Source organism: Triturus cristatus, chromosome 6 (genome assembly GCF_964204655.1).
Source record: "Triturus cristatus chromosome 6, aTriCri1.1, whole genome shotgun sequence".
Taxonomy (NCBI): domain Eukaryota; kingdom Metazoa; phylum Chordata; class Amphibia; order Caudata; family Salamandridae; genus Triturus; species Triturus cristatus.
The window spans coordinates 1,696,242,178-1,696,256,469 of record NC_140589.1 but is presented as its reverse complement, the minus strand read 5'-3'; the positions used below and the strand labels follow the sequence as shown (position 1 = coordinate 1,696,256,469).

Genomic DNA, 14,292 nt, shown 5'->3' with positions numbered 1-14,292 from the left:
TGTTCTGAATATGGAGACTTCTTGTCTTTCTCACAATTCTCCTTAATCACACCCTTAACGTCAGTCTTTACAACTTCCTCCTTCTTTATTTCGCTAACAGTCTTCTCATCAGCTGAAACACAAGGACCCTTATCCACTTTCATCTCTCGTACCCACATATTTGTGTTCTCCATACCCTCTACAATGGACAACGTGTCCTTAAGATCTGGATTCTTGGCCAGAAGCTTTTGTTGTACCTTAGGATCATTCGTGCACCTGACAATTTGATCTCTGATGAGAGAATCCGTGAGTTGTTCAAACTCACAGGTACGTGCCAAAGTCTTCAAAGTCGCCACATAACTAGTGATTTTCTCCTGCTTCCCTTGAATTCTGGAGAAAAATTTATGGCGTTCTAAAACTACGTTGATCTTGGAACCAAAATGATTCTCCAGCATAAGTACAGTCATGTCATAAATATTCTCAGGTTCACCCTCACCACGTCCCAGGGGAATCTCATCTAGACTATCATACACATGTCTACCCTCAATCCCCAAATTGTGTAAAAGTGTAGCTTGCTTTCGCACTGCTGAGAACTTTTCTCCCCCAATAGCCAGTAAATACGAATCAAAAAGAGGTTTCCATCTTTTCCATGGTAACATGGGGTCACCCACATCACTCAAAAACTGAGGAGGTTGCGACATGCTAGACGCAGTCATCATGAATAAGTTGAATAAGTACTAAAAGAGTAACAACTCATACACCTGTACAAAATAAATAAATAAACAAATAAAGAAAACAACAAAAAAAAAACTAGTTGTCATTAGTTTCAATACATTGAAATATAAGGAATAGTTTTGTCCAAAATCTGCGTTAAAACGTAAGGTTAAAATTGTTCCAAAAACCTCTCTGTATAAACCCTCTGTGTCGATAGTGTGTATATCACTGATACACAACAGCTCTCCTCCCAAACGAAGCGTAGTCAACCGCCGTAGATATCCAGTGTGTGTATCACTGATACACGATGAAACTGATAATGACGCTAGCGTAACGTGAGCCGGGTGGTTCTCAGCAACGCTGCCGCTCGCCTCTCGCTTCACGCTTCTCGAGACTCCACAGCAACGGGGCAGCGCACGAGCTTCTCGAGACTCCACAGCAACGGGGCAGCGCACGAGCAGGTGAGTCTAGCTCGCGGAGCTGTTACCGTTACCGTTACCGTTCAAATCCTGACGTTCAAATATTGACTGTCAAATGTTCAATCCAACACCGAAGAGGTTATCAAAACAAAAACTATATCGCAAATTGAATCCTTCCTCCAAAGGATCTGTCTCTCCACACTTTAGCTCATGAGCACACAGTAGTTCCGAAAATCTGTCTCCCCTCACGACAGTACAGCAACGCGTTCAGAAAATCTGTCTTCCCACACGACAGTACTGCAGCACGAACGCCATTAAAGTTTACTTAAAGTTGTTGGAAACGGGCAGTTCGACATCGGCACCCATCAGCAAAGCCTTCTTGTCAACATCTACGAAATATTCTCGCCATACATATTTTACCGTGCTGACTTGACACAATGAACAGCCTCCTCGTTGTGGAGCGCTTAAGGTACCAAACTTAGATGAAGACCAATGTACAGCCAGGTACAGCTCCGATGTCTCTAACGTGCACAACGTTCAAAATCCAGATTCAGCTGACATGAAAAAAAAAAAAATATATCTTGATTGTAGGTTCGATATGGGGAAACTGGTGGCATCAATTCCTGTCCCCAAGCAGGTCACTCGTCGCCAGTGTAAAGTCCATGAAACTCAGAAGGACTACAAGTAGGTTTCAGTAACATTTATTCTAGTAAAAGAATAAAACCACCAGTCCTTGTTCCAGCTAACCGCCTCCTCCAACACCAACCTCCACTCTCCTTTGCCCACATTCTGTTGCCAGGCTAGTCACAGATAGAACATAGAATGCAACGAGCTGCACAGGCAAAGAAGTAGTGAAGCAGGAACAAGGTTATATAAAAAGGAATGAATTAAATAAGTAAAACCACAACAACATGTCAGCGCTGCGAACTGTCCCTGGTCATCTCTCCGTGAGCCCAGAAGTATCAGTGGGAAACGTTTATTAATCAGGGTTCCTACTCCTCAGGAGCCAGATGTAAATTCAGAGTGCACTGCCATCTTGTGCTCCCATCTATCTAGGGTCTTGCATGCTGTGCCTGAATGAGATTCCTGTATCAGTGCCACAGCCGGACCTTTACGTTTAATGTACTGGAGGACCAGCCCCCTTTTAATTTTGTCCCCTAATCCGTTTAAATTCCACAATAACACAGTAAAAGGAGGGGACAGCCCTCTGGGGTTCAGGGGAGGGTCATCCGCAGCGTCCCTTGGCAAGTCTAGATGCGCCATTTACGATATTGGCCATGTAAGGGTGTGATGCACCTTGTGATGCCCATTGTACTCTATCACTGTGCATGCCTTTGAACAAAAACGTCAATGAAAACAAACTGAAAACTTTAAGCTGTTCCTCATTCCCCTCTGCCCTCCCTGCCTCCCTGCCCGGCGGTCCTAGAACTTCCCACCTCTCCAACTGACCAGAGTGCTTTTTCCCTAAAACTTGTACTTGCGTGGGGGGAGAGTCTGTCAGCGACCCTCAGGGGGTCCTCCCTTGTCTGTCGACTGCTACGGCCAACATTGTACTTGAGAATCCACAGTTCACAAACGCATAGGGCAGTGTACTTATCTTTGCATTGTAGACAAAGCAAGGCATAGACATTGCACAGCGCAGCCCCAATGAGGATAGTTCCTCAAATTGTTTGTGGGTTGCTTCAGGGACGTCCTAGTGTTGACTGAGTCCGATATCATGCCCAGTGGTGTCAGCTGTAATGCTTGCCGTTTATGTTAGTTTATTCTCCCTTTCCGCTGGAGTCAGTAGACCTGGACCTCTGTGAGGCATGTTGTCGATGTTGCTGCTGGCTTCTCGGCTTACCGGGTCTTGCAGTAGGGTGCCATCGTTCCAACCACTCTCGGGCTTCTTGAGGTGTGGCAAAGAACCAGGTTTTTCCTTTGGCCTCCACTCTTAATTTCACTGGGAAGAGCATGGAGCATTTAAGTTCTCCGGTGCGCAATTCTTTTTTACATCCATGAAGGTGCGTCTTTGTTTAGTTATTGCAGCCGTGTAGTCCGGATAGAGCATGACAGTACTGTTTTCTCTTCGGATAGGGGAGCTATTCTTGCCGCCTGCAGGATGACGTCACAATCTCGAAAATTGAAAATGCGTGCCAGTATTGGTCTGGGGGGGGCACCCGGTTTCGGCCTCCCTCCCGGCACACAATGAGCTCTTTCTACGGAGAAGAAGCTGGATAGTACTCATGGCTGTAGCTGGGTTTTTATGAGGTCTTCCACAAAGAGGTCCAAGGCCGCACCCCCCACTGTCTCGGGTACACCAATAAGTCGCACATTGTTGCGCCTCGAGCGGCCTTCCTGGTCATCTGGTTTAGCCAGGATGAGCTTATTATCAGCTTCCAGGTGGCGTATCTGGTGTTTCAGCGTTGCTGTGTCTGTGGAGAGTGCTGTTGTCGTAGATTCTACCTCCGTGAGCCTGTCAGATAGTTTCGAAAAGTCCACCCTCATTAAAGATATATCTGTGGAGATTGTGCCGATAGAGGACTGGACCTGTTGTAGGGCGGACATAATGTCCACCAGTGTGACCTCAGCAGGGTCATTAGATGTAGAGGCCTCTGTTTGGGCATTATTTGTAGGCGGTTTCTCAGTCTGGGCTTTGCAGTCAGCATATTCGTCCAATCGCACGGTTGGTGGTTCCCTCTGGCCCCTACCTCCCATTTCAGCCGGCACACCAGGGGCCTTGCCAGGCACACAGGGGGGGGGGGGGAGAGGCACAGCGCACGTTTTTTGGAAACTTTTGTGAGGATTCAATAAACTGCACCATTGATATTGGCAAGTCAAAAAATGCTTTTCCTGTGGAAACATCCACCTAACTATAACTACCCTCTGATGACCACAAGTAGGTAATATATGTAGACACTAATGTTCTAGTTTACTGAGCTAATTATTATAACTTGTGCCGCCACCTTGCACTGCTTATGACCTCTCAAATGTCACTTATGCATATTGTTCAGATGTATAAATACAATATTAAAAATGTGAAACAACATACTGTAACGGCGCGGGGCAACCCGAAATGGTACATGATTTTAACTCAAATTGGCGATGTAGATCTTGGACTATTGCTATGAGAAAATTGCTGCATATGTATAGCCACAATGAGTATTTGTAACATATGATTGTATATGGTAACTGGAAAATGGTAAATAAAGTTTTAAAAAAATATATCACGTGACTTGTTAAATGATATCTTTGATGGCATCACCTCATTACATTCAGACACTTTATCTATGGAACCTATTTGATGAATTAAACATCAAGGAACCACCATTGCCGGCATCATAAAGAAATATTTGAACCTGGGCACTATGTTCAGCTTTCTCACTGGTACTCTCCTGCAGATCAATATAACTAGAGATACCCATTTCAGGAAGCCCATCAGTGTTTCCTGCAGCAAGGGCTTTATATTGTCCTTGACCATATCTGTTAAACCCCAGTTTGTTAGTATAACCAAGTGTTTTATGTTCTTGGCTAAAACGGGTATGAACAAATCACTTCCTTGCGTTAATTGTGAGAAGAGGGGCCTCTTTCTTGCGCCAGGGTAGTGAAGTGGGTTATTAGTCGTGAAGGATGTGATGCCAGTACCTCTTTTTCCTGGGTATGCAGCAGCGGACCTTATCTTAAAAGGCAGACACTAACAGATAGGTCTCTCAGTCCATTTTTACAGAATTGACAGTGCGTTAGTCTCCATTGATGAAACTCACTCACAGTCCAAAACCGGGTAGTAGTCCAAAAGCAAAAATCCAAGGAGATTAAATGGGCAGAATAAATGTGCTACTACCAGTTAATCCAATAATAAGAAAAGGATAAGAAATTAGAGAAGCTGGACATTAGTATTGGGATCGGTTGAGAACTGCTTGGAAGTGTGAGCATACTGTCAGCATGTAGAAATAGTTTTTGTTAACCTGCCACTATTGCTATTTCTTCCACATTGTCTGTCTGTTGTTTTGGTGGCACCAGAACTTCTAAATCCAACTAAAACAAGAGTGGAGATCCCGGTCTAGTGCCTCATGTTACTGGGCATAAGTCACACAGAAATTTAACTATAGCCATTTTGTCAATGGTGCGTAAAAGGTACCCCCAAAAGCTTTTTTAGCGTCCAAGACGAAAACACTTTTATTTGACGATCACTTTAGTATTCCTGCCAGAAAATGTTCGAGAAGGTCCTAATATTGTCACCTGAGGATCGCTTAGGCATGAAGGCCATTGTAAAGTGGTGTAGCAGTTCTAGGATCACTATTTGAAGTGTATTCGCTAACACCTTGGCCAAACGTTTAACATACCTAGTTAGCGTGGAAATGAGATGCCAGCTCGAACGCAATAAGAGAAATTTCCTGGGTTTGGGTTTACTGTTCTGTTGAATTCAGAACACCTCACTGACCTCCTACATTTCTCTTCTGTAATGCTCTCTTCCACATTTTCTCTCATGCCATTGCTAACAGTGGGTAATCTAATGCTTACCAGGAAGCTCTCTGCCATGGTTTTGTGTATCTCTGTGTATCGAGTCAATTGTTGCCTTGTACCCTGATCACAGGGATGACAGATGATGGATCTTTTGGCGCAGTTGTATCGCTAGTAAACGTGCAGCGTTCTTACCATGCTCTCACTGTCTCCACTTAATTTGTGTCAACACCTATTCTGATTGTACTGTTAAAAACTTATTAAGGTCATCTGTAGTCTCTCTCAACAAAGACACTGCTGTTGCAGTGTTGTATCTAGTCGTAAATTCTCTCTCTTTCACTTCTAATAACATTTGTTGATTCCTATGCTGATTTCAATATAATGCAGAATCACAGATAATTCCTTCTCATATCAGTGCCTTCCCTGCCTCTCCTAAGATTTTAGCTTACTATACCCATCCTTCATTTTGTTGTGTGACAGGGTTCAATCTTGGACAATCTTGGTAAATTTCCCATTGCTCTAAGGCAAGCACTGGTCGTGCTGTACCATTCAGAGTGAGGAAAGCACAGGTCACACAAATCTCAACTAATCTTACACGGACTAGGGTCGCATAGCAGTAATACCTGTCAGAGACATGGAGTTTTATGTGGTTTCCTTCAATGTTTTCTCTTAATTGAATACTCACAAGAAATTTGATGCATTATTTTATGAGACATTAAAAGAAGTGTAGAGATTATAAATAAGCAAACAGTAAATGTTATAACCACAGACAGCATTATACATGAAAGGATTTATTTTCTTAATAAATCCTTGCTATTGGTGAGTAGCTTGGAAAGATTTGCCAGTGAGAGCAGATAGCTGGAGGCAAAAAGCCCTGAGCAGCCTGCAAGGCCAATGTATTTTTCTGAGAAGCCAGTGTGAAGCCTTGACAGAAAAACAAGTTCAGCAGAAGTCGCTTGTTCCTCTCTCTGGTAGAGCTGAAAATGCTGCTTTTATATTGATTCTCAAAGCTAAATATCATTGTCATTCATGGTGGAGTGTGATGTAATGTGAGAGGAACTCATGAAAACCGTTTCACCATTTTACGCATGCAATCTCTGAATACAACATATCAATTAACATACGACAATGAGACTAAAGGCACCTTAGAAACACTCCTAATCAATGGCAAACGATTTGGCAGACAATAATAATCAAAATGCAGAAAAACGAACAACAGTCACAAATGATAAACAAAGTATGAGGACTTTGAGCCCTAAAGAAATTATAGGCAGTTGAAACATGGGGGGCTGCATAATACTTGCCCCCTCTAGACGGCTGCTCTCAGGGGACACACTTACAGTGCTCCACCTTCTAGGTTGCGCACTGTGAGTGCGCCCCCTGAGAGCTTCTTTGCCTCTGCGCCCACGTCTGCCATACAGCACGGGTGCAGAAGAAAGAGATTCCCTCATTTGGATGGGGCTCACCCCCATGTAAATGACGTTACACCCCTGAAGATAGCGCTAGCCGTTTATGTGCGCCAGCGCTATCGGTATTACAGAGGGGGGTGCACAAGCGTCTGCTGGCCCTTCTGTAATACCAATGTGCCCCGGGTGGACACAAAGCGGGCGCAAACGTTTGTTGCACTCCCGGTCACTTTCTGTAATATGGACCAAGGGGCGCACTGACAGTGTGCCTCCTGAGAGCCACTTTGCCTCTGCGCTGCTGTCTGTAATATGGTGCAGGTGCAGAGGCAAAGGGATTCCCTCATTTGCATCATGCACGCCCCATGCAAATGTGCAAATGAGAGAACTCCCCCTTAAGAAAGCTATCGGTATCACAGAAAGGGCTGCACAAGCATCTGTGGCCACTTCAGTAATACCAAAATGCCCCGGGGGCGCGCAAATCCTTTGCAGTGTTCTTGTACATGAGAAAGAAATCCTGCAGTACGTTCTTAAGTCTTACTTCATTTTTGGTCTTGTCTATAATGTTTTGACGTGCTGTTTCAGCCTTACATCCCTTTCCAATTTCTAATAATGATTATGCATATGTATTCCACACATGACATTCACGATTCAATATCATTACAGTTCTTCCTTTCTCACAGCGTTTTTCAGTATTGATCTCCTGCCATTCGCTGTTCAATGTAGCCTTCGTTTTGTAGGGTTATATGATAGATTCTCCACTCCTAAATTTAAAAGACAACTTCTGATTGTCCTGAAACATAGCATGGTTACAAACTGTATTTTGCACCGAAAATTAGAACCAACTTTTTCTTCTCAAATGCAAATCCGCTGCTGTTGATTCTTTCGAGGTTTGGACTACAAAGAACTTCTTCCACCAAATTTTCCTCATGATTTTTAAATTGCTTACCTGTGTCTCAAAACGATTATTGTCTGTTTGGAACTGAGGACAATTGAAAACCATGAGTTGAAATGTTGGAAGAGGGGGTGAATGTCACCTCTAATGTTCATGTTTCATGCCCAATCTCTTCCCTCTGAAAAACATCCAGTGCACAGCTCTGCCCGAGGTCTGATAATCTCTGAACTGCAGCTTTGTCCATATTGAGGTAGCCCTGAGGCCTCCAGAGGCAGACACTTGAATTGCACAAGTTGAATTAAAATGAACCTGCTTCTGAAGACAACCCATACTCATCGTTTGGAACTCCCACTTAGGGGTGATGGCTAATGGTAGGTGGGAGTGGCACTGGTTATCCCAGGGATGCTTGCGGACAGCGCGTTCTGCCAGGGTCAGCTTCATTGCTGAACTTCAGTGCCTTCACAGTCTAAGGTGTGTATCTTGGCACCATCAGGGGGTTTGGGCAAGCAGGCACCCCTCACACATGTAGGCACCCCTTTACATACTGCTAATGTCCCAAAAATAATTCGTATTGCTGTACTGTAGCTTGTTCTCGAAATGCACGTGGTGAAATACTGCACATGCACAAAGTATGCTGCATGTTCATGGTCTTACCTTCATTGGTAATCCAGAGTGCATGTTTTTCATGTTTTTTGGGTGTGTGCACAAATTCGACATTGGGCCAGATTCACAAATGTTTTACTGTGACCTAGTCTTGCAGTACTTCTGGCTTAATTCCTGAATCCCACGAGTAAGCAAGAAGCACTTCAGGCTTACTTCTGGAATTAAGGAGTGAGCCTTGGCTTGCCACAAAAGCTAGTCATGCCTACCCACACCAACATCTTTGAGAATCAAATCCTTTATATCCAAGTGTAAAACCAGCCAGGAATCCAACGTGACAATGCCATTCTGTTGTGCTCTTTCCAGTAATGCCAAGGGACACTAAATAGGAGGATTTGACAACTATTTTGATAACAATCACATAAAATCTTCTGTCCAACACAAAGGTTGTTCTGTGACATCAATATTACATTTTCCTTCAATCTGTTAGATTGGCAACAAAGGCTTACTCGCATTTAATTGAGACATAGCCCTGATCACAACTTAAAAAATGCACACATCTTTGACTAATCTTGCAAAGTCACAACTTTGGCATAACCTTGTCTGCAATTTCTCCTGGGTTTAGTGTAAAGTTACTGCACATGCTTAAGTAATTACTATCAGAGATAAAGGAATATGAAAACACAAAAAAACAAATAATTACGTGGTGGAAATAGACCAAATTTGGTTGTCTATGCCCAGCATATGCTTTCAGATTGTCAATTTACCACCTATTGTAGTGATTCAGAGGATTATAATCCGGTTTGCTACCATAAATAAGCACCAAAACAGATTGTAGATTGAGTTCAAGATTGAAATACCTCATGAAGCAGACACATGCATGCCATGCCGTCCTAAACAACATTTCTGTTACTGTCTGCCATGAAGAGGAATGGAAAAGACACAACTTTCCCCAACGAAATGGAGTATTTTTATTGGCCCCCAGGGTACGTACCATCACTAATTTGAGATTATATTATGTCATCTTTTTTTAGGTGAATATAAATTAAGATTTCTGTTTAAATCCAAAACAGCTAGCGTAAGTTTACATTTACAGTTAAAATGTGTGATTACAATTTAATTATGAAGGCACTTTACGCCAAATCTGTACAGTTGTTATGGTGTTTCTCTCACTGCATCAAGTACAGGGAAATATAGCTGCAGGTACCCACTCCTTGCATGCAGCAGCGAAGCCTCTGGGCCATGGACCCTAGTGTAAGCAATGAGACTAGGCCCTCAGCCAGTATTAAAGTACTGCTATAAATTATTCACAGCGTGCCCATCACAAATTCCCTCTTTCTTTTTGTCTTTCCTTCTCGCCTCCCTATCTCCAACCAACTCTCCTCTTATCTCCTTCAGCCTTTTAATGCTGTCCTCGCTATCTTCTCCCTCACTCTCTCTCTCCCCCCTCTTTGGTCTTTCATCATCATCATCTTCTTCCTCTTATTTCTGGTTCATTTCTCTTCCTTTTACTTTGCAATTTTGATCATACTTCTCTCCTTTCTCTTTCTCACTGAACCTTATTTACTTCTCCCTCTCGGACACCTTTTCCTGCCCTCCTACCCCAGTCTTTACCCTCTCATTTTCTTTTATCTTCTTGCTTCCTCCCACCTCTGGGCCCTGGTGCATTGCACTGGCTGCATCATTGGTAGCTACACCCCTACTTGCATGTGCTTCTGCACTGCCAAACATGCCATCACACACTGACTGATGTACACAAGACCACTTCCAAACCTATTCAACCAAGGCCCCAGTCTTTCAAGAGTTGACCCTGTACCTCCAGGAAGAAGAGTGCTGTCACTGCCTGCACCCTGTCATGTGACTACCTGGTTATGCGCGGCCTGCACCCCTCCATGTGGCTGGCCCTTTGTCAGAAGCTGGGGGAGGGAGGGGTGGGTTTGCAATACAGGTTTTTTTTGATGTAACCAAAGTTGTTCTTAAGTGGACTATCCCTCATTTATACATGAAGCACATTAAAAAAGCAACTTCTTTCTTTGAAGACACCAACTAGGCACACAAGACAGTGACAAAAGGTAGTAATGGAAGGGGGCAGCTTTCATAAACTGCATGCACCATGACACTATTTATCACAAAAGTTCATATTTGTGATTAAAAGGCCTCTTTTCCTTGCCCTTTTTTTTACTAATGGCACTGAAGGCATACAGAGCAGTCATTTGACCTTTAGTTTTGTTCTCGGGGCGACGGGGGCAGCGGGGACAGGGTTGCTTGTGTTCCAGTTTGGAGAAGACCTGGCTTGGCAGTTCAGGCTGGACTTTTCCTATTAGAGCAGGGTCAAGACTGATTTGTATATGGCTGGGTCTAATCTGACGTGGCATGGTGGGCAAAAGAATGATGGATTGGACTGCTACCCCAAGTGATTGCCAGTGATCAGACTTATTGCAAGAATACTCCCGCATCGTTTTGTGTGTTTGATATAATGTCCTAAGTGGCCAAAGGTATGCCCAGACATTGGTCCATTGCTCACCGTGCCACTTGAATCAACCTACATCAGACTGAAGAGCCTCCATCAGGGCGAAACTGGTCATTGGTTGCTTGTTTTCTGCTTCAGAGAGAACCTGACTTGACAGTTCGAGCTGGACTGATTCAATTGGAGATTGGTCAAGGCTGATTTCCAAATGACTGGTTCTAATCTGAGGTGGCACAGTGGGCAAAAGAATGAAGGGTTGGAATACTATTCTGAGTGACTGCCAGTGATTAGACTTATTGCAAGCATCCTCTCATCACCTTTTGTGTTTTTGGCATAGAAGGAAGCCTCACAAGCAGATACCGTTCTATAAAACATGCCTCAGTGTAACAGCCCTTGAGTTAGAACTGGTAAAAGGCAAAGCTGATGAAAGGGAATTAATTATCCATACCCAGCCACTGAACCAACCCACATGCCTCGTGGAATGCTTTTGTGCGACTTCTAGGTTCAGTCCCTACTAGAAGCACATAATTAAAGGCTGTCGAAGACTCAGCACCTAAGGTGAAGTAAAATAGGCCTTAATTATTTACCTCGTTTTAAGGGCCTTCCTAAAAGCATTGCACAACATTGAGTCGCCTCGCAATGCTTTACCTGCTGACTGACCTCTACCATTCTTTGAAATTAGGGGGTCAGGGCTCCTAGGGACCTCCAAATTGATATGTAAAGACATTTTTGTATACTGCCAGTGACACATTAGGGTCCTCCAAATGACCTCTGCAGCATGGTGCGCTATCATGAGATTTCTTTGGTAGAAGCTTGTCAACGTTTGGTTTGATCCAGCGTTTTCTGGGCCCACACTTTTATTGTCTCATCTCATCTCTCTATTACTTTCGCTTAGTCCTATGATGGACCTTGTTTATTGCACTGCAGGGTGAGGTATGTTAGGGTGACACAATTCATTTAGTCACCATTTGGCTACACAATGAGGACCAGGAATCGGCAACCAGGTTTCAAGGGTGTTTATTACAAATTAGTAATCAAGGTCAAATAGATCCCTCTCAAGACAATGCTATAGAATTACAACAGGGAGACCAAGCCTCCTAAAGAAGTTTAGACGAACCAATATTAAGCAAACAAGTAGTTCTGTCAGAGCAATACAAGCTAACAGCATCAGGATATGATGTTCTGAAAAACATCTTAAGTTCTCCCTTCTATACATAAGCTATCTAAATATCCCAAGCACAGTACACAGAAAGAATGGTTAGTGCAGAGAGTTCTCAGAAATCGAAAAGTTCCATAAAACTAAGGCAAAGCACAAAAGATACAAAGAAACAAGCCTTAGCATCTCAGAAGCTCTGTCAAAAGACTTCAGGGGATGGGAAAGAAGTGTCAGCCTAAGCCACAGAGATCACTGAAATCTAAACCTCATAAAGTCCATTCAAAGGGCAGTGGGGAATCATGAAGGGGTCTGCAAAAGGGTTCAAGGGGAATTCTGCATAGGGTCTGCAGAAGGGGCTCAGCAAGGAAGTCTGCAAGAGTCCGGGGACAGACTCTGTACAGTTCAGGAGTCTGTTCTGGAAGGGACAGATCTGCAGTCAGCCAGGGCAACAGGTCAATTATAATCCACCAGTCCATAGGAGACACCACTTTAGTTGCAACACCCTGAGAAGTCCATTGTCCATGGGGTTCACACCTTGCAGACTGCAACAGTTACCAATAATCCCACATTAAACCTGGGAACGACATCTGGTTCACACACCCAGGTTAGAGATGAATCGTCCATTCATTAGTATTTCATCTCTCCTGTGCTTGTTGTCAAGGTTTCTTCACAGGCTATGCATCTATCTCTATTACAAGAAGGTATCTATCTATTCTAAATTAGTAATGCATGAGAATCCCTACAAGAACTGTCGAGTTAGCAGAAACAGTTGACAGTGAATTATGAAAACCAGTATGGTGAAATACAGGCCTTTAGATTGATTGTCAACTTAAAGTATTCAATCAAAAGTGTGCATTTAATATGCGTGTTCGCAATTTAGACATAAACAAATATAATTTCTTTAGTACTTTTAGTTTATTTTGCATTAGCATACAATGAATATTCAAATATCTCAGTAGTAAGTATGGCTGAAAACTACATTTGAAAGTACCCACGTGTAACATAAATGTATACATTGCATGGTCATTATTGTTTCTTTTGCAATCATGTTCTACACTTGTGATGATAGTTGAGAACTAATAACTAGGTCACTAAGGGTTGTACAGACAATATAGCACACGTTTAGAAGTCATAAGCTATGTGTCAGTAAAAAAGCACATTAACGTTAAGAAAATTATTCTTTTCATTACATCAAATGATTATTTCTAAATCATCCATATCAAATGCATGTCTGTTAATTGAGGTTGGTTTTTACATTAAACATCAGAAACATTTCTTTAGTAAAAGCACTCTGCAGTAGTGCTGTCAGAGGAACTTTTTTGCATAAATCTTTGTGTCACATAAGCCTCTTGTGCAAGATGCACGTCCATTTTGTGTGTCAGATATCATTTTCGCTATAGTTATGTGTAAAGAGTGGGCAATTTTGTACTGCACCAGCTGTCTGGTAGCATGCAGGCTAATCATAGGTGCCAATCCTTGTCAGGTGCCCCCCCAGGCACAGATCAGCTCTGGCTCAAAGGTGACCTGCCAGGTGCCTCTAATGATAATACCACAGCTGACCTTCATCAGCTGCCTGGCCCTGACAATAGCTGGCTGTTGATCTGCGACAAGGAAGAGACCTATTTCTCTTATACACCAATGTAGCACAAATCTAACTCTACCACTCACAACACTGTACCATATGGGGACTCCAAATCTCTTTGGATGTACAAAAACTCACATGTGATCCAAGGAATTGAGTATCCCTTTGCATTCTTTATAAAACTGTGAGAGAAGCTCACAAATACATTACCAATAAAACAAGTAAATCCCTTTTGCATTGTAAGTCTTTTGACTGGACCTACAAACACTTTTCAAATAGAGAATTACGCTACCTCATTTTTTTAAACTTATGTTATTTTTGTTTAATATAAGTGAGGATTACACTAAAGCACTGATCTTTATGCTTTGGGTTTGGTTATCTTGGAAAACTATAGTTTCACTCATTATTTATACTGACCTTCTTGGATATTAAACATTCCTAAATTCAATTATAAAAACAGGGGCAGCTCCTCCGTTGGAGCGGATGACCGTCACCACACTTAAATTACTCTCAAAGCCCCAGAGATGAAAACTAAAATGGTAAATCATTACCATTTTATTTTTCATCCCCTGTCCCGAACAGCGCATCAGGAAGGGGGTGGGGCCACTGCTGAGTGACAGCAGAAGGGAGGAGGGTG

The 14,292-nt window shown here is 43.0% G+C and overlaps 1 protein-coding gene across 1 annotated transcript in view; it reads left to right on the top strand.

Moving 5' to 3' along the window:
* The window catches only part of LOC146821852 (spermatogenesis-associated protein 7 homolog), a 1,028,728-nt gene that overhangs the window by 377,205 nt on the left and 637,231 nt on the right, over window positions 1-14,292 (top strand). The gene's annotated exons all lie outside the window — the stretch shown is intronic.